At 45.8% G+C, this 21,868-nt stretch overlaps 1 protein-coding gene across 1 annotated transcript in view; it reads right to left on the bottom strand.

Moving 5' to 3' along the window:
• GCGR (glucagon receptor) overlaps window positions 1-18,231 on the bottom strand; it is a 39,658-nt gene extending 21,427 nt beyond the window's left edge. Inside the window, exon 1 of the mRNA XM_033139086.1 lies at window positions 18,052-18,231. The gene's annotated coding sequence lies outside the window, so the exon portion shown is untranslated. The remainder of the gene's footprint in view (window positions 1-18,051) is intronic.
• Window positions 18,232-21,868: the final 3,637 nt, after the last annotated feature.

Here is a 21,868-nt window from a genome sequence, read left to right as displayed (position 1 = left end):
CACACCCCAAGAGCTGCAGACTTTCCAAAAGGCTGAGTGCAGAGACCTCTGGCCTAGATCCCTCCTCTCCTCTATACAAACAGCTCCCGTTTGTCCTGATGTCTCCTCCCTGCCACCCCTTAGCCCAGCTGGACAGATCACCCTCCTGGCTCAGAGGAGCCTCTTCCTGCCCCCAACCCCAGCTATGTCGGAGAGGGGTTTTCTGGTCTCCAGCCAGCTCCGTCCTCAGCCACCTCCTAATGCTTCAGGGAAACTGCAGGACTGCCCAGGACCTCCTTTGTTGTCCCCCAGCCCCAGACACACTCCTTTGGCCCTGCCTCATAGGGAAAGAGAAGAGGGAAGGGGGAATCCATTTGTCTCCCTGCTCGACCCAGCTGTGACTCTGAATGATGGTTTCCCTGCCAGAGTGGCCTCTCTTTTCTGTGCTTGGCTAACGTACTCTAATTACTATTGCAGGCTAATGACCTTGGTCCCTGGAGACCCCAGTGAGAAAGCGCCTGGCTGGAGCCACAGTTGTAGTAAGGATGTATCGCTCATGGGAACAGAGCAAGCTGCAACATACACAGGCAGAAGAGGCCTCCATACTCTGGCCACAGGAGGTCTACCTGCACCGATTCACAAAAAGGGAAGAAGTTCCCACCAAAGAAGAATGGATAAATAAAGGGATGGCAAAGTTAACAGCTAGAGTAAGAGAACCTGGTGGTGATTGCTTTGTGGAAGAACAGAAACATGTTTTGGACTATTTAAAGAAATATTATAGTATGATGAATTCATGATCAGGATTTGAACTATGAGCAACAGAAGGAATTAATTAGGGATTATTGCATTGTTGTTAGGATATAAGAGAGAGAAGCTAGGACACAGCAAAGGGGAGTAATAAAAAACCCCAAGGAAAATGGGGTGGGAAGTCGACAAAACAAAAGAAAAAATATGTATTGCAATGTATATGTGATTTTTTTTTGAAAATTTAATAAAATATAACCAAGAAATGGCAAAAAGAGCCTACCTGTAGCATGTACATTTCCTGTTATATTATAAAACTTAGTGGGTGGGAATGGGGCTTTCATTGTACCTAAACTTGATCTATCTCACGGGTTTGTTGTCAGAATAAAACAACAATACACCGTAATCTGCTCATGGGTTAAGATCAGACAGAAATACATAGAAAATAATGCATCAGTCATGAGAGCTAGAAACTTTGGGTGAGAGCTAATATTACCAGCAAACTGAACTAAGCTAGATGAGCACTCTTATCCACATTAAATGCACCAGTTTAAGAGATTAGCACCTTGTAAGGTTTAATTATCATAATGTAGTCACCTGTGAAATGTTATACAACATTTAATAGAGAAGCTTTCTACCAGTCAATTTCAATCTCATTTTCTGTTTCTTTGCCTCAGCAAATTAGTCAATTATCTGCTGTTATTCCCCCTTACCCTCCATCTTAAATTTCCTTAGATAATTATTATTAAACTTTATTTGGGAGATGGGAGCCTTTTTTGCTTTCAGAAATTGCTGCAGCTGTGATAAACTCCAGAAACACAGCGATGCTTTTGTATTGCAGAAGAACCTTCAGTGCCAATAACAAGAGTATTCTAAATGAAAACGCAGTATCATCCTCAATCTTAGCTTGTGTCGTTGCCAGTAAAGAAGAGAGACTGCATCAGTTCTCCTTCCAGAATGGGAAGGTTGAGTATATATTTATGCTGAATCTGCTGCTACTTGAGAAATTCAGATACACCCCTGTCCGAAGATGAAAATTTGTTGTTTTTTTAAAGATCTCTAGGCCTCTCTTGGTGTTTTCCTTGTGAAAACGGCTCCAGGAAATTTGGGGGCTGCCCTAACTGGCAGATCTGCCCACTGTTACACAAGTCTTGGTCACTTTTAGCCTGGAATGTTGCAACACTATACATGGAGCTCTAACACTGGTCATCTGCCTCACAAAGAAACAGACTCCAGTTCTAGAGAAATGTAAGCCAAGAAGCAGGAGGATAGCTGTATAGAGAGTAAGTTATGAGCTTTACATAAATAAATAGCTTAGGGGTATCGTCAGTTATTGGGAGATTCCCAGGATGCTTTGCAACATATGCAACAACAGGGCATGCTCACACTGTCCACTGCCAAAGGAAGATGGGAGAGCGTTACCAACAAGAGTATTGCAAAGTACTTAAAGGACTTGGGGGGCACAGGCCAATGCATAAAATTTGCATAAAATATTGTTTTAAAGTTTAAAAAGAAGACGAGGCAGAAAGGGAAAGGAGATCCAGGACAGGTAAAAAAAAGACCTGGGACCTGGGCCTCTTGGATTGCCCCCAAACAATACCCATAATTACAAAAGAAATCTGATTGCAAGCATTAAACCAACAGGTATCTCTGTCTTTCCCCCTTCCTCTTAGGCTCCTAGGGCCACCTATTCCTCCAGTACTAGATTTGATATCCCTGACCCAGCTGGCTTCATACTGTTAGCCCCAAGCTGGCTTTGCAGAGCCATCTGGAGACAGTTTTGACCTACATGCCTAACACCAGAGGGAGTTCTCTGGGTTCTGACATATCAGACAGGAGATAGAGGTGAAGCAAGTGCTTGAAATTTAGTTGCTTAAGAAGATGACTGATGAGTGTAAGGATACATCACTACAGCAGGATTGTTTTCAGAAGGCCACCAGAATCTGCTTTCAGAGAGAGATGGTGTCTCTCTTTTGCCCACTGCCTAACTTTGACAACTCAGCCAACACTGGCAAAAACTAAATTGGTCCAAGGTAGGCTAATCCATCATGTTTTGGGTGGCAAGGGTGATAAATGGGGAGGCTCATGGTAGTCCATAATAATCCATTGTATTTCTATAGTGTTGTCAGTGTTGTTCTTTTGTGACTTAGTAACTCCTATCCAGGCTGGCCAGATCACATTCCAGAGCTCTGTCATATGGATCTCCAGGCTGTGATCTGGGAAACCTACTCAAATGTCCTGGTGTGCCCCACTCCCCAGTTTACTTTTCATGTTCATAAAAAAAGTTTGAGGCTAACTCTCCTATGTGATACACAGAACTGAACTAGTGATGATACCCAGCCATCTGTGGACAGAACAGCAGATGTATTAGAGACCCTTCAGATGTCTTCTATTGTGCATTCATTATGATTTGTGCTCACGGTGAGGCAGTTATACGCAATCCTGCTTTCAGCATTGTTGATGCCTGCAAAATGTCCACAATCAGTGCATGTCCAATAACTTACTGCTGAGTTCCTGTATAAATCACATCGGAAGTCCAAGGCTGCAATCCTAAGGCTTGTGGCAGAGGGCAAATGAAAGCAGTTCATCCACCTCGTCCTACCTGTGTCCTGCTGGGCACTCACCCCTCTTGCACTTCTCCATCCTTTCCCATTTAAAAAAATAACAATTCCCTCTCATTGGCAACAATAGTGTGCAATTGTGCACATTGGGGTGTGGCTCAAGCACCCTGGGATTCCCTTCTTGTGCAAATAGACCAGAGGCACAAGTATTGAATCATGATCCTAAGCTAAAAACCTCTGCAAAATAACCTTGGGCCTTTGTGACTGTAAGCAACAACTTATTCATCTCTATCAAACATACTACCAATGTGTCGCAAGATAAGGGGCCAGGGAGTGTGCGTAGGACAACAACAAATAACCTTGATAGGTCAGGCAAGTCACTGTGCACATACCACCGGGCCTCAGGTCCGTTAGCCAATACGAACTGGGAGAAAATTACCTAGACCTGATGATGAGTTAGACCCTAACTGTGAAAACAGAACCTATCTGTTAATCCTCTCCCAGATAAAATTTCCTTGCTGCCTTTTAAACACAAGCCCATCCCATCTGACTGTTCGTTGTTACCATTTCAGAGGACGGGGGGGGGGGAAATACCCTAAATATATTACCTAGAAAAAATGCCATAGGATGGGGGAAGTCCTTGCCTGAATTTTAGACAACACTCTAAGCTAACTTTTCACAGAATCCCATGTAAAGAGTACTCTGTGCACAGCTCTCGGGCTTTGGAAAATGGATGGAGTTGCCCTGAAGACACCTTCAGCCTAGTAGGCCAGGCCACTGCAGGATCCCTGAGCCCCCTAAGATTTCAGCTGAGCTCTTCATTCTTCCTATTTCTGCTTTGTCCTCCACAAATGATGAAGATATCCCTCTCTTCTCATCTCACAAACGCACTGCTCACCAGCTGCTAATATAGGATCAGACTGGAGATGCTGAAGAATTTATTTGGCAAATGTAGGCAGCGGGAATCTGCCCATTATTTCCTCTCACGTTCTCATTATTTCCAATCTTAAATTCACTTCTCCACATTTCCACATTGGTCTGCATTAAAACAAACAAACCAAGTCCTAATGAAAATTCATCAGCATTTCTCCTAATATGCACATTTTTGTATGTGATTTTGCCTAATAGCTGTGTTCTCCAATACAATGCACTTTCGTACATTATGTTCACTAATATGTGCATTTTTATGCATGCTTTGCCCTACTACATGCATTTTTGTGCACATTACTTGGTTGGAGAACTTCATTGCAAAATTCAGAGAAGTGCAAATTTTGATGGATGCTGGCTGTCTTTTGGTTTTCACGTTGATTCTGAAAGTGTGACTCAGGGTGATCTGCTTTTAAATGCAAACTGAATCGAATTTCTTCCCCATCCCTAACTGTAGGGCATCAGAACTCCTAATTTGAGGCCCTGCCCTAAGGAGATTATAGGCCATAGCATCCATTGCATCAGCCAAATAAATCTGGGCAGTCAAAAGTGTGGAAGCTAGAAGAGGAAGGCTAGAAGACCCATTTATTTGAAAGCAGCTGATGGTGTATAGAGCCATAACTGCAGAAAGAGCTGGGCTGAACCCAAAAAGACAGCAGTATGTTCACTGCATGAGGGAATGATTGGGATCTGTTGAAGTAATAGGATCTTGCTCCCCACACCAGTGACCCCATTCCCCCATGACCAAATTCATTTGTATTCTACACAATCTGCTGGGTGCTATGGCAGCTATGAAGGATCTGTCCCCCATTTGTAATGGGAGGCTGCTTTTCTGCTGTTGGCTTGATTTGGATTCTAATACTGGTTTTAATAATGGGATGCGGGTGGCGCTGTGGTCTAAACCACTGAGCCTAGGGCTTGCTGATCAGAAGGTCGGCGGTTCAAATCCCCGCGATGGGGTGAGTTCCCATTGCTCGGTCCCTGCTCCTTCCAGCCTAGCAGTTTGAAAGCACATCAAAGTGCAAGTAGATAAACAGGTACCGCTTCGGCAGGAAGGTAAACGGCATTTCCATGTGCTGCTCTGGTTCGCCATGTGGGCCACATGACCCAGAAGCTGTATGCCGGCTCCCTTGGCCAATAAAGCGAGATGAGCGCCGCAACCCCAGAGTCGTCCACGACTGGACCTAATGGTCAGGGGTCCCTTTACCTTTACTGGTTATAATATGTAATTGTTTATAGTTGTTTATAGATTTTGAGCCAGTGTAGTGGTTAGAGTGTCAGAGTAGGACTTGGGAATCCAGGCTTCAAAACCCCACTTAGCCATGAAGCTACTGAGTGAACTTGGGACGGTCATCATCCCCAAGCCTAACCTACCTCCATGGTTGTTCTGAGGATGTGAGAATCATGCTTGCCACCTTGAGTTCCTTGGAGGAAAGGTGGAATATATATGCGATAACAACCAATAAATGCATTTATTTGTGTAAACCACTCGGAGGTTGTTTATGACAAAGGGCATAACTGAAATTTATTGAAGTAATGTAGCATTGCTGCATAAATTTATTGAGGAGTAAATAAAATAAAATCCTTATCACCTTCAATCTCAGTTGCTACAAGACAGCTGTCTACTCCCGTCCCTGGCTGGCACTATTCACAATTTGAAGAAAAGGACCCAGGAATGGATGCCTGCTTAATGCATATGTTGTTGCGCAGAGATTCCTCTACGGCTTGGAAGCCATGGCACTTCCACTGATACAGTGGCAGGAAATGCGCATGGGAAGCATCCCTCTCCTGGAGACTCTACCTGGGCAGGTACATTCCCTTGTTTGCTTGGATATGGGTATCAGAGATGCACTTGGCCCCGTCCTGCAGGGTTGGTCTTTCTTGGCCTTTGGCTTTCTGGCAATTCAGTAAATAAAACCCTAGCCCAGCTGTCCTGGAGGAAATCCAGGTAACAACGACACCTTTTATTTCTCTGGTCCTGAGACTGCCTGTGTACAATGTGCAGTGGACTTATTAACTTGGGAAGGACAGCAGTATAAACATCCCTTTGAAAACACAGGGCAGGCAATCTTCAAAATGCAGTGCCCCATCTTTCCAGAGGAACCTCCCTGCAGCAAACAGAACAATTGGTCCAGAGTACAGGGGGGAATGGCCTTGGGGAAAGGATTGGAGGGAGCCTGAAATGTTCTGTCTGAATCCTGCTAAGAATCTTAAGCATTGCTTTGCTTCGATAGACCAGTACTCTTATCTCAAAGGTAAAGGTAAAGGGACCCCTGACCATTAGGTCCAGTCGCAGACTCTGGGGTTGTGGCGCTCATCTCACTTTATTGGCCGAGGGAGCCGGCATACTGCTTCCGGGTCATGTGGCCAGCATGACTAAGCTGCTTCCGGCGAACCAGAGCAGCGCACAGAAATACCGTTTACCTTCCCACCAGAGCGGTACCTATTTATCTACTTGCACTTCGACGTGCTTTAGAACTGCTAGGTGGGCAGGAGCAGGGACCAAGCAACGGGAGCTCACCCCGTCGCGGGGATTCAAACCGCCGACCTTCTGATCGGCAAGCCCTAGGCTCAGTGGTTTAACCCACAGCGGTACCCGCATCCCTTATCTCAAACTCTAATCTCAAAGTGCTCAACAAAAGCTCACAGGCAGAATGGTGAAGGTGGCCCCCCTCCATTGTTATTATTTACAGGTACCTGCTCTTCACCCTAAGGTCCCAGGAAAGGGTAGTTCTGGATAGACCCTTTCTCTATGAATATATAAATTGGCTTGAAAAACAAAAGCTTAAATAAAATCCATAACTAAGGTTGGGAGGATGTGGAGGATGTTGTAGCAGCCCTGCATCTTCTCCGTTCTCCCTTATAATTTCCATAATACAGGGGCTGTGTAATGTGCGATAAAACCACACTCATCAGTTTCCCTGCTCCTCCCACTCAATTGGCTGCCACTTGCAAGGTGCGGGGTGAGAAGTGGAGCATGATAAAGTAATGCTGCACATTTTGGATTATTATACATTAGTGCAGATAATAATGAGACCAAGGACTGCTCTTTTCAGTGCCAGCTATGCCTTCTTTATGGCTCCTTCTAATAGTGAATTGAGCGGGTGGGTGCTGCCAGGATTACAGCTATAATAGGGATACTGAGAAACAAAAAGGAGGTATCAGGATCCTCAGGGGATCTACATGCTTTGCAGAAGCACATTTTACAAACAACAACCGAGAGGGCACCTTGCCACAGAAAACAACCAAATGAAGACTCTTGTTCGATGTTAATTCCAGCCTTAATCGTGCCTTACTTCATTTGTCTGTCCTGATTCTACTGCCACCCAACATTCATTGGATGAATCCTGAGTTCTAGTATTATGAGGAAGACAATGCCTCCCCATTCACTGTCTCTATACACGTAATTTCACCTCTTACTTTTGACACCTTTTTTCTAAACCCAAATGCATTAATCTTTTTACGCTTTCTATTTAAGGAAAATTATCGTTTTAATTGCCTTTTTTCTGTACCTTTCCTAGTACTGTGGTCATCCCTTTAAGATGCAGAGATCAAAATTGAACATGCCATAAATAAATTTGCTGCTTTATTCTTTGTCCCTTTCCTAATAATAATTCATAATACTGTACTTTTTTTTTTTTACTGCCACAGCACACTGGGCTGACAGTTCAATGAATTTCCTACTGTGAACTCAATATCTTTTTCCTGAGGAGTTACAGCAAATTCACTATCAGCTGGGGAATTTAGGATTGTTATTATATTTTTGTTCCAGTGGGCATCATTTTGCTTTTACATTTAATATTATCATGTTTTGCTGTTTAGGAACCTTTTAATAGTCAAAAGCTTTAAAAATCTCCATAATATCAACCATTTCACACCAGTCTATATCTTTGTTGACTTCTGAACCCTGACCAAAGAATGCTTAAAGCTTGATTTAATGCTGTTTCTTCCAAGGCTACACGTTTAATAGTTCTAGCTTTAATAATGCTACTTCCACCAATTTGCCTGGGTCAGCTAGCTAGGCTGATAGAAATGTAATTTCCTGAGTCTGTACCCTGAAAGATCCTTTTTATAAATTAGCATTCCACTAGCTATTAACCCTGTGGTACGATGGTCATTTTGGTTTAGAATCACCTTGAAGATGAACAACTTCACATTTTGAGTTCTTTAAGAATTATTCAGTGAATGTCACCTGGTCCAGGTGACTCATTTAAATTTGTCAACTGAATTCCATTAATGTGGTTGTTCTTTGTCACCTCTGGGTAGCAGAGGCTGCTTCCAGGTGGATTTTTTTTGGGGGGGGGTAGGATTGGTGCTCATCACACACACGTTTGGGGGGTTTCCCCGGCATCTGGAGAACATTGTTGATATCAAAATCACACCTTGTCTTTTCTCCACACTTACCCTTTCCATGCAAAAAAACTGACAAGTTTTAAAAACGACAACCTGCTGCCAGTAACCCGTTTGCAATATCTGAATGATCAGTTTGCAACAGTAAGCTTTCATCTGGAAACACTCGTAGTTCTTCAAACAATGTGCAAAGCAGACACAGTTCGAGTGCGGGTATATTTCCTACATGTTGGATGCTATAATTCTATTGACAGAACTATCAGGTGCCTGGTTGTGTTAAGCTTATTTATTTTCCTTATTCAGAAGAGCATCATAGCTCTGTGACCCAGGATTTCATTGTACGCTAGTTTAAAGCGCAAGTACAGCCGAATCCTATGCAAGTTAACTCTGAAGTTCGATAGTGCTTACTTGTACATAAGTAAGTGCACACAGGAAGACACCATTAGTCCTTCTTTTCAGAACAACGCCAGTTCTATGGCCAATCTATGGGAAAGACACCACTGTTTCCGATGATTTTATATTTTCATCTCTGTGCTGCAAACTGTGCATATGCTTCAGGCTTTTGCAGTAGGACTGCATGAGTGGGTCTTGAATTCCAAGAGGTGGGTGGGATTGTCTCTTGAAAAAGAGGAGGAGGAGGAGGAGGAGGAGAAGAAGAAGAAATAGTGCTTCTGTAAAAAAATAAAATATGTAATTGTGCCTGGGAAAAGAAAAACTCCTGTGCCTGGTGAAAGATAGATGCGCTGCAGCATCACCCATGCTGGGAATGTAATGCGGTACATTCTCTCTTCCAGACTCTTCTCTCAGCAAACAAGCACCAGAGCTGCTCTGATCCTACCCTACCCCCCCCACTCTCTCTCTCTCTCACACACACACACATACGCCTTCGCCCACCCAATCCCTTGATTGCTCAAGAGAGAGGCTGTGGGGAGAGGAGGAAGGGGGAAGCAGCTCTCTTGTTAAAACACAAAAGGATTAGCCCCTAGTGCGTTAATGGCACAAACCTTGAAGCTACAATCCAACGCAGCAGGGGCTTCAGTGCTTGGCAAGGGAGGGGATGTCTGAGGCAGGAACTGATGTGATGCCAACAACGTGTAAGGCTGGCTCTGCCACTCACTAACACCCCATTTCCCACTGGGGATCAGGTGGCTTCAGCCGGTCTTAGGGGGAGAGTCATTAGATCCATCACCCACTTGCGCCTCTGCCATTGTCCCGCTATTTTGGTCCTATGAGTGCGCACACCCACAGACCAAAGGCCTCATGGCTCTGCTTCTGCATCTTAATTTTGATCTTCATTACCCTCTGCTGTCCTCACCATCATCAGCTTTGGCTGTAGAAACAATAATGGACTAAATCATAGCGATGATGATGAGAAGTATCTGATTAGCTGGGACAACTCTGATGTCACAAACGGCCAGCCGGAGTAATTCGATTTCCACAGCACTTTTCTTGTATTTAGCTGTGAAACAGCTATAGAGGATGACATTTCTACATTACTCAGATGTGAGGGTGCAGGGGTTTGTTTGTTTCTGTTTTAATATAAAAATAGGCCGAAGAAAACTTCAGACACCTTTATAAGTGTTTACACTCTAATGTAGAAAATGGTACTGTAGCGTAAAATGACTCTTTAGGAATAGGTGAGCTCTTGATTTCAACAGCTCATCTCCACGAGTATCCAGAACCCCTACTATGAGGCAGAGGAATGAAAAGAGCTTCCTCAGTATTACTGATAATCCTCACACAGCACCTTGTATTGTAAAATGTGATGAGACGCTTCCTGGCCTTGGGAGGTAAGAAAACAACAGCAGCCAACTGGAGAGAAAGGAATAAAATGAATCATAGAGTTGGAAGAGACCACAAGGGCCATCCAGTCCAACCCCCTGCCAAGCAGGGTGATCAAAGGACAGTTTGGCAAGATAGCAAACGCAGGCAGGCAGGCGACACTCCCTATTTTGGCTAACTGCTGCTGGACTACAAATCCCATCATCCCCTTGACCACTGTACATGCTAACTGGGGCTGATGGGAGCTGGGAGTTTCCCACCCATGACTGAAATGGAGGAGGCAAAGTCCGCCAGAGTGCTGCCTCCTGCCCCATTGGTCACTTTATCCCACACAGGAACACAGACTGTCTGATGTAAAGGAAAGCGGATAAAGGGAGATGGTCAGCAGTTTATACTAGAAAGGGAGCAACTCCCATCAACCCCAGCAAGCATGGCCCATGGTCAGGAGAGGGGGGAATTGTAGTTTAGCAACACCTGAAGGGTCCAAGATTAGCCATCCTTGACCCATGAGAGGACATGCCAGCTGCAAAAAAGGCTGTGTGGCCTTTTTCAGATGAAAGACGCCTGTCACCAGTTAGATCTCTAGACACGGATCTGCTGAGACAGACCATCTTCTGCCTTGCAGCACGGAATCCCTGACTTCATCCCACAGTGCAAGAACAACACCTGTGAACCACACAGAGGGCAAAGCAAAAATGTGTCGCTACCGCCACAATTTACCACTTCCTGTAATGCCAAAATCAATGCCCTTCTAGTCTCACATACCAGTATAGTGCAATAAGGCAAGGGTGGGGAACTGGATATGGTTAGCAGGCCAGATCCTTATTCTCTGCAGGCCAGGTTTGACAGGTAGTTGGAGCTGCTCCTCTGTCAGCCACCTGATGCCATAATGACATTGAGTAATCGGGTTGCTTTTTTTTTTTTTTTTTTTTTTTGCCTGTGTGGTTTGAAATCAAACCATGTGGGCAAAGGCAAAGGCTTGCACTTTGCAAGCCCTGATGCAGTGCAGTAAACTGGGTTTCCCAAATCCTGCTCATCACCTGACTGCCAGGACTTGTGAAGCCCTGTGCAAGGTGGGGTTTACGAAGGGCTTGGTACTCTGTGCAGGTAATCTCTTTCAAATTCCATCAACTCAGGCTGAAGAGCTGGCACAGCCTTCTGAAGAGCCAACTGTGCCTTCCCACTGGCAGCCTGTTAAGTATGGTGAATGGCCATCACAGCCGCTGGAGAGCCTTTTATGGAGGACATGGCCGAAGGCTTTTCAGCCCAGGTATCCTGCAGAGAGCATTTGCTACAGCTACATGAACTGCAGAAGGATGTCTGTGTGGTTCTTCTTCTGGCAGCTGTCTGGGCTCATTGTCACATTGTTTGAGGCCGAATATTTAAACTCTAGCCCATTTTCTCTTTGCTTTGCTAACTCTACGTGGAATCGATAACTCACTGGCTCCACGGGAAGCTTTGCTGCTGCTTTGCCAAGGGAAGAGGCTAGTGGCAAGGGGGCTTGCTGCTGCTGCTGCTGCTACCATTGCACATCTGGACACAGTGCCTCTGAAATAGATACATCTGTGTGTGCTCATGCACAGACCAATTGAGTCCATGTTAGGCGACTGTTGAATCCTTTTCTAAGCAAACACCCAAACTGTGAGCCTGCAAGACACAGAAAAGGCAGCAGAGGATCATTTTATCCTCCCAGCATGCAACTTGACCCATCACCTGGCTGCCCTCTGCTTGGGGGCTGGTGACAAGACACACACCCAACTGAAGGGGGCAAGATTGGAGCAGTTGTTATTCTGATGCACCAGGCAACTTCCCAACTTGCAAGGTCTCATAGTAAGACTTGTTCAAACAGGATACTTTGCAATCACTCTGTTGACACAGCCCAGCTCGGAGCAGAGGCACAAAGGGCACAGTGGAGAGGCTGAGACTGAACCTAAAGGGCCTCCCATCGCTGCAAATATCCCCACAGAACCAAGTGGTCATAGCTCAGCACTCACCCACCCACCACCATGGCCCTTGTGGTGCAAGGAACAACACTCAAGAGTGCCTAGCTATCTGCCACTTAGCGGGCAAGCACTGATGCCAAGAAGCACATGTGCAGGCAGAACTACAGGGTTTGCAAAAGACTACATACCGCGCCTCTTGCAGGCTCAGCCCCAGAAGACATTTTTCCATTCAGAAGCTGATAGGCCAGTGTGTGGTGTAGTGGTTAGAGGGTTGGACTAGGAAAGGAAGAGATAGAGATCCAGGTTCCAATCCCCACTCACTCAGCCAGTCACACAAACTGAAGCTAACTTAGCTCAAAGGGTTGTTTTGAGGATAACCTGGGAGGGTGGAATTATGTAGACCCCTTCTTGTGCTCCTTGGGGAAAACACAGAATAGAAACGCTGCAAATGAATGAAGGCAGATTTCAATCCATTTGTATTGGCAGCTTAACGCAAAGCCCTGCCGGAATGTTTTCCAGAAATTGTTGCCTCCTGAAAGCATGTAAAAACACATCCACCTGACTTACAGTGGTCTATATCAAGAAGTATATAACATCCCCAAATAAGTAGGTGACATCCACAGGCAGACATAACAGAAGAACCAAATTTGCTATTTAATTTGAGTTGGAACCTGTTTTTGCCAAGCGATAGGTTCTGCTAGAGAAGCTAGTACTGGATCCTGGAATCTGAGGTCCAAATCACACAACCTGGGATGGGTGCCCTTATGCGGATTGAGTGAATCTGTTCAGTCTTGTCATCAAGCAGTGAAACAATGGAACAATAGGTTCACTACACTCTCCAGTCATAATTTTTCAATGCAAGCTGAGATTTTACTCTACTATTGCAGTCCAACTATGAAGCATTTATGACGGTGCAGTAGAACACTAGGAGACTTTTCCCCTAGTCTTGATCTGAGCATTCAGTGAAGCAATCTCACAGCCACTTGGCTGTGCCCTCAAATCCAGCCCAAGATGCAATCAACTCACTCAAACTGGCAGGGCTGTGTGTATGGAGTCTACACACAGCCCTGCACACACCAAATACTGTGCTAGTAGGGGTTGCTTTTTTCTTTCTTTTTTTCTTGTTCTGGTTAGGCAAAGAGAAGGGTTCATGCATCTTGAGTATGCACAAACTCAACAAGTCTAGCCAGTCCCTCCCTTTTCATTGGTGGCTACAGAATAAGTTTTCCTGGTTAGAGGGCCTGGCTTCCAGATAGGGCTGAACTCTGGCCATCATTTTACAAATTAAGCACCAGCTGCCAACCAAGTACAAAGCTGAAAGGATTTTCATATCATCCATGCAACATGAGGAGCTGAATTATATCAGACAAATGTATGGGTGATATCATGACGCACAGTCCTCCAATTACATCCAGGGCATTTTGTGGCACACACAGAATAGACTTTTCACTTTGTTCACAGCCAAACAGTGAAAACATCTATTCTGGGCCCCAAGCAGCAGAGGATTCGATACACAGGGCAAGAAAAATATGTGCTAAAGGTAAAGTGGACAAAGAGTATGGGAGATTGTCACATCAGGTCTCAACAATCCAATAGGTCAGGACTGTTGGGAGGGGATAGATAATGGGGATGTCTTAACACACTGAGTGAAAGGCAGTATTAGGATGTAAAGTTAGGGATGGGGTGAATGAGTCTGGGAAAGGGATGTGCATTTGAAAATCTTCATAACTGCAATTGCAATGGAATCTGGAATGTTAAGACATCTTTCTGTTTCCAATAATTTCAGCTTTACTTTAAAAAAGCAACACTGAAGTTTCTAGTCATCAGCATTATTGGGGGGGGGGGTTTGAAAATGTGCAGACAGTACTTTGTGAAAACTTAGAAGTTGTAAGTGATCTTTGTGGGATTTTCAGCGGCCAAGAGGCAAGGATGTCTGTGCTCTGTATCCCTCCTGTCCCATCCCATAAATGCCCTTCGAGACCTTTATACACACTGTTCTCTGTGTCATGTGTTTCTGCCACCAAATATTTAAAATTCCCTAAAAACTGGCACACGGCATCCCTTAAAAAAAAACACTAACATATTTCTGGGTTCACATCATGTTGAAATATTTGAATCTCTACATAATTTACACAAGTGATCCTTGGAGAATTGCAGGTTTCTCATTAAGAACTGAATTGCTTTTAAGTGCATAAATCAAGATCACTTTACAAGAATTTGCTTCTGATAATTTGCTTCTGCTACTGCATTTTGGAAGGGTGTAGGTGGATAGCAGTGGCGGACTTTGGGGGTCTCAAATTTCAGCGGCACCCCCCTCCTCTCACATTCCATTCTACACCATAGTTGCAGCGCCCCCTGCAGTGTCCCCGAGGCTCTGCTCCCAGTGCAACTGAACCAGTCACACTCCTTTAAATCCACCTCTGTGAACAGAAGCAGAAATACAGTCACAAAATGTGCTGTCAGTTCCACCTGATGGGACCATACTGGGATGGGGTTGGAGCCGAGGACTATATCATGCAGCAAGGAGGGGATATTCCTGCAAGGCATTTTAAGAAAGGTCATATCAATGCTCCATTCCATGATACAGAACCAAGAGGTTAATTAAAGGGAGACTCTCTGCTCAAATGCAGCTTTTCCAAGAATTTGCTGTACATGTTGTCACACTCAAACAAGGGAAACTGAATCTAGCGAGAAGCGGGACTGTTACCTAAACTCCGCTGCTGTTCTTCTGGGCTTGTACATAAGGATCAGAGGTCAGAACGAACACTGAAAGCCAATAGGAAGCAATTTCTACTCCTCGTGCACACACTAAGAGGCTGCCACGATTCCTGCTACAAGTCTCTTTTGGTTCCTATAACCTCCTGCCTCACTAGTTACACTGGAGGAGCCAGATCCCCACAGGCTGCAATTCTGTCCTAACCAGCAATGTACCCAAATCAAGGCAGCTAACCCAACGCTGTCCATCATAGCAAGAGAAAGGCAAAAGTCAGGCTTGCTTGGGATTTTTAGTATACAGTATCTGGTGTCCTACAATTATCCTGCCTTGGTGAGTGCCACACACTACTCTTGGTATAGGCACTTACTTTAGTAAGTTTTGCAGGAGATGGTGTGTTTACAGCAATAACGTTAACAGCAATCCCAAGCAGGGTAGTGTGGACTCTGAACCAATCCATTCCTAAATATAAATCTTTAGAAGTTCATTTATACACTGGGCACCATTTTTAACACCTCCTATTTGAACAACAAAAACAACATCCATAGGGGGAAATCCTACTTATCCTTCCTAACCTCCCCAAGTGGCCAATGTAGGATTATACCACACATGCCGAGCATTTAGGACAGATTTGCCTAAATGGGTAACTGGACCAGTATACATTATTACTCTCCCTTACGCCTTGTGCTCCAATGTTCACCCCACTTTTGCAGAGATGGGTATAACCATGCTTAAGTTCAGTATTCATTGTACCTGCTGGGCTTCCAGATCTGTTTGTTGTTTAGCAGTGTGTCGCATTAACCAGAGATTTTCATATACACGTTTTGTGACTTTGCAATACAGTGCATTAACACATTGAAACAAAACAATCCTGTGCCTCGGGTCCTTGTATATTGTAAAAGTGGCTGTTCCAAGTCTGTTTCTTCCTTAGAATCATACAGTTTGAAGGGACCACAAGCATCATCTAGTCCAACCCCCTGCAATGCAGGTATCTTTTTGCCCAACATGGGGCTCGAACCCACCAACCTGAGCATAAGAGTCTCATGCTCTAACCAACTGAGCTATCCCAGTCATACATAAAGTAAAAAGAATTTTTTTAACCAATTGGCTGTTGTCTCTGGAGTTGTTTTTTTCACCTTTGAGTTACAGTTCACACGGGGCATGTGTTTGTCCATTCAACAGGCACACACACTCTCCCCTCTGCCACCTTTTCTCCTGCACACATAGCAGATTGCCATTAGTATTAATTAGGTTCAAGTTCTGCTAGGTGTTACGTGACTGATTGTGTGGCTGGGTGTCTGCAGGAGGCTGTGGGCAGGAGACAAGAACATGGCCCAGTTATGTGATACTAGAGGGCAGCATGAAGGAGGGGGAGAAGCAGGGCAGAAGAGGAATTGTATGCACTGTGTGTATACACACACACACACACACACACACCCCTAGCCATAGGCACAACTCCATGGTGGGCATACGTGCCCCTTTTCTCAGTGGCCCTTTCCATGCCTCGGCTTAATGTGGCTTGTGAACCCCTTGTGCCTCCTCATCCATGCGGTGTTCTCCAACTACTGCTGCCCCAAACTTTCTCTTCCCAAAATCCAGAAGTTCCCTGTGCAACTTGATGCAACTCTCCTATTTGGGTTTTCAGAGCACAGGGCATCAAAAAAACTGTGGCATGGGCGTAGCCAGGATTTTTATTAGGGGGATGGTAGGCTTTTGTTAGGGGGTGCAGAACCTGAATTAGTTAAGTATTTTTATTGATCATGGGGGGCAGCTGCCCCCACGGCCCCCCTTGGCTATGAACTGTGGACTAGAGAACAAGGCACTATCTACTTTAGGGTTGGGCAGATCTCAGGCTTGCAGGATGTGCTTGGTGGTTGTTGTTGTTTAATGGGAACCCACAAGATCCACCAAGTCGAGTCAGTGTAGCATTAAATAATTCAGATCCAGGGAATTAATTTTGAGTACCAGAATGAACTGAGCTCACAGCCCTTCCACCTAGAAACCACTCCTGGTTACCTTCAAGCATTCTTCATTTGGCAGAGTAATTTGGGGTCATCTTGTTTTGCTGCAGCCATTGTTGATCAAAGGGGAGTTGGAAATCATACCTGATACTGTTTGCTCTTGGGAAGAGAGAAAAAATTGTATTGCTCTTAAGAAGTAGCTAAGGAAGTCCTTGACTAACACGTGTGTGTGTGTGTGTGTGTGTGTGGTTATCTGGTCAAGGATTACCTGTGTGTCCACAGACAAGGGCGGCTATACTCCGGATTTCCCAGGACATTACAAAGGCAGAATTGATGTCTTTCGGGGTGTCCTGGTTTTTTACTTTATGAAATATGGCAACCTTACCACAGACTACCAAGCCATCAAGGCAAACTGGGTGGTGCGTGGCATATTCTAACAGGCTGGCTAGAAATTGTGCCAAAGTTTACTATATACTTGGTGGTGTCAAAGTGTGTCCCTGGCCTCTCGGGAGAGGATGCTGCTCGCTGCTCCCCTTTTAACAGTTGCAGAATCATAGAACTGTAGAGTTGGAAGGGGCACCAAGGATCATAGAGTAGTCCAATCCCCCCACCCTGCAGTGCAGGAATGTACAGCTGTCCCATATGGGGACTGAACCTGCGACCTTGCTGTTACCAGCACCACGTCCTAACCAACTGAGTTCTCCAGAAGTCCCTTCCCTTAGCCCTCGACAAAGCTGTCCCGCTATATTCGGCTGCCATGTGGACGCCCCGGAGCGAGGCCGTTGTCGCCTCGCCTCCCCGGGGCGCAAGGCAGGGACGAGGCTGGCTGTTGCATGTGCTCAGCTCCGTTCCGTTCACCGTGGGGAACCCGAGGCTGACGGGGAGCAGAGAGTGAGAGGTGTGTGGGGGGAGCCCCCTTCCACACCGCCGCCCTCAGCGAACCCAGAGAAAGCGCCTTCGGTGCCCCTGGAACCGGCTGAGGGATCTCCCCGCCACGCGCTCGAGCCCCTCGACGTGACCAAAGGAAAAGAAGAAGAAGAAACCCGCAAAGACGGCAGCCCTCCTCCCCTCAGCCGCCGGCACAGACCTACCTGCCTGGCTGGCTTCAGTTCTCGGAGCTCCCCGTCGGACGCATCGCAGCCGGGCAAAGGGTCGAGGAAGTTCCCCGCCAAGGGGTCGCTCTGCGCCGGCTCCTGAGCGCTGGCGCTCCGCTCAAAACTTTTGCCAGAGCCGCGGCTCAATGCAGCCTCAGCGACCGGCTTCGGGGGGAGGGACCGGCGAGCTGGGGGGTGGGGGCCCGGAGGGAGGGGAGGAGGAGACAGCGGCGGAGCCTCTTCGCGGAGCAGCAGGTGCGGGCGGGCGAGCAGCAGCCGGAGGGGCGCCGCGTTCTCCCCGCGCCAGGGAAGCAGCTCTCCAGAAAGGGACCTTCGCTCCTGCCGGATTCGCAAGTTTTCACTCGCCGTTGCTGCTGCTGCTGACGCGCAAAAGGAAAGCGAGACTTGGAGGTGTCAGGGAGGGAGGGCTGCACAGACCACCTCCTTCTTCCTCTCCCCCCCACCCCGCCCACCCCAACTTCGGGGGAGATCGGCAGCCGAGGCTCACGTCGCCTCATTCTTCTCAGGGCCTCGCGTCAGGGGGCGCCATCCTGTTCCTGGGATGCGTGTACTCTTTGAAACACGCGAGTGACATCGGAGAAAGGGGACAAAAGGCCCTCGCCTTCGGCTGGCCAGGCGGTCAAGTTCAAGGCCTTCCTCTCACTAATGAATGCCTTTGTTTCCCAAACTTGGGTTTCCAGCTGTTTTTGCACTACAACTTCCATCATCCCTAGCTAGCAGGACCGGGGTTAGGGATGGTGGGAATTGTAATCCAGAAACAGTTGGAGACTCAAGTTTGGGAAAGCCCTGTATGAATCGGATGGGCTTATGGTGAGGTCTGGAAGTCTGCTTCCCTACCTAATAGGCCTTGAAGAAAGTTACCGTAAGCAGATCAGCCCCCTGGTCTGAATTGTTAAGAGAAAACAGAACATCTGTGTAAGACACCAACTCTGCTTTAGGGCTTTTTCCAGACTCAATTTATAGTGCATCAATTACACCCATGGGCAGGGAGGGGCTGCTCCACCCCCTAAATACAGGTAAATAAAAATCATAGCTAACTGAGGTTCTGCTCCCCCAAAAAAGTCCTGCCCCCTAACAAAAATCCTGGCTGCTCCCATGATTGCACCCGCCTTATCCAGGTGTTATGCAGGACATCTGGTTGGAAAAAAGATGTTCACACCTGAGGGAAGGTGTCTGAAACATTAAATATGTGGATATCTTTTTTCTTCTGGCAATATTTCTATTGCAGTGGGTGCGGGGGGAGAGCCCACCTCCCTCCTCCATAGCAGATCAGTTGTGACAATTAATGCCTGTTAATTTCAAGCTCAAATTTTGTGGTCTCTTCCTCCTTTCTTCCTTTCCATTTAGCATTGACTCCACCCATTTGTGATGGTAATACAAGGATACCTCCCTCTGGAAATGCATCTAGCAAAAACAGATTTGTAACTAAAATAAGCATCTTTACCAGATGACTGGAAGTAAGCCAGCGCAGCACCAATTTTTATAAAGGGGTGAGGGCAGTGAGCCAGGAAATCACAGGCCAGTTAGCCTAATGTTTGCCCTTGATAAATTGCTGGAAGGCGTTATTAAAAATAGACTTAGTAAACATAAAGAAGAGCAAGTGTTGGCACAGAAGAATTAGACTGGCTTCTGCAAAGGGAAGTTCTGTTTTACTACCGATCTTTTGGAATAATATGAGAGTGTCGACAAGCATATGGATGTGGATAGTAGACAACATATACTTGGGCCCTGTCTGCATTATACATTTAAAACAGTATCGTACCACTTTAAGCTGTCATGGCTTCCCCCCAAAGAATCCTGGGAACTGTAGTTTGTTAATGGTGCTGAGAGTTCTTAGATTAATCCTATTCCCTTCACAGAGCTACAATCCCACGGTTCTCTGGGAAGAGGGATTATTGAACCATTCTGGGAATTGGATAAATTCGTGGAGAACAAGGCTACCAGCCATGATGGCTATGTTCTACCTTCACTGTTGGAGGCAGTGTGTCTCTGAATGCAAATGATAGTAATGAAAAGGCATGTTTTGTTTCTTGATTGACATCATTGCTAGGTGTGATTTATAGAAAGCAAGCAAGCAAGCAAGCATGAATGAATGAATGAAATAGAAAGAAGTAAAACTGTTCTTCAAATAAACAAAAATCTTCCACTTGTGTTCATACACTGTATAGGATTGTCTTTGCGCACAAAACAGATCTTTTAATAATAATAATAATAATAATAATAATAATAATAATAATAATAATAATTTACTTTTGGGAAGTTGTTACTTTAATTTGGGTGGGAGATTGGATGCTGTCCCTACTGTCAGTGCCCCCTCCATCCCTTGAATCCTACAATGCTGGGGAAAGTTCAAACGTACATACATTGAAAACAACTCACATTGCTAGTTTTGTGCTCAACAGTTATTATGAGGGGAAGTTGCTTCTATTTCCTTGTGTTTTAGAGTGGCGGTGCTATAGAATTGTTGGAGAAGTTGGTCGCTGTTGGAAGCAGGATGCTGATTCTACAGGGGGGATTCTTATCTCCTCTGGTTACCAGTGCCATTTTTGACAGCTGATGAGATTTGAGAGATTGTGCATTGCTACTGGGAGATCTAGGCTATGGAATTAAATCTATCTGGTGACTCAGAGCAAGGTCATGATGGCACACTCTTAAGTTCCGGACCATTAATTCTGGAATTGCTAGGCAGTTTCCTCACATGGTCATTCCTGAATTTCAGGGATGTGCAGATCTACATTGTGGGTTTCATTTCTCTCATTCCTTGCCTTCTCCTTCCCCTGTGTGCCGCAGGGAGAGTAGCCTACACTCTCTGGTGGCTTTTCCTCCGTCCCATTCAAAGCTACTGTATTTCTCAGGCACATGTGCCTCAAAGAAGCCACTGCAATAATTGAAGGGAACTGTGGAACAAAGACTCAAAGGGCATTATAAAAGCAACCCAGTTCACAACAGCCCAAAAGCTACTGATGCTGCCTTGCCGGAGGTATGTAGAAGAAGAAGAGTTTGGATTTGATATCCCGCTTTTCACTACCCGAAGGAGTAGTGTATACTCTTGTACAATCCAGTTTTATATATATATTTAAAAAATCCACTTCCCGTATAAGCAGGGCAAACAACCCTAGCCACTGGTGGTGTTGTCAGGCCTCGGGGACCACCCTTAGTCATATGCTGTGGTCATTAAATAAAGGTAAAGGTAAAGGACCCCTGACAGTTAAGTCCTGTTGCAAAGGACTCTGGGATTGCTGTGCTCATCTCGCTTTACTGGCTGAGGGAGCCGATGTTTGTCCACAGACTGTTTTTTTCCAGGTCATGTGGCCAGCATGACTAAGCCACTTCTGGCGAAACCAGAGCAGCACACAGAAACGCCATTTACCTTCCCACCGGAGTGGTACCTATTTATCTACTTGAACTTTGACGTGTTTTCGAACTGCTAGGTTGGCAGGAGCTGGGACCGAGCAACGGGAGCTCACCCCATCGCGGGGATTTGAACCGCCAACCTTCCAATCAGCACGCCCTAGGCTCAGTGGTTTAGACCACAGCGCCACCCGCGTCCCTTGTCATTAAATACTCACATGCAATTCCAGCCACATGGGCTCTGCCTCAGACAGAAGCTGCCTGGCTCCAAAGGGCCTTCCTGGTGGCAACGCAAGCTATCGTAGGTGGGAGGATCATGACCCCTTTAGAAATTGACAAGAAGGTTAATCAAAACGGGGCAGCTTGGCTTCCAAAGAATAAACTGAAATGGGTGGGCTGGGAACCCTTGGAGGGAATGTGTGCAAATTCCTGAAATATTTTT

Source organism: Lacerta agilis, chromosome 2 (genome assembly GCF_009819535.1).
Source record: "Lacerta agilis isolate rLacAgi1 chromosome 2, rLacAgi1.pri, whole genome shotgun sequence".
Classification (NCBI taxonomy): Eukaryota; Metazoa; Chordata; class Lepidosauria; order Squamata; family Lacertidae; genus Lacerta; species Lacerta agilis.
This window is presented reverse-complemented; position numbering and strand designations above follow the sequence as displayed.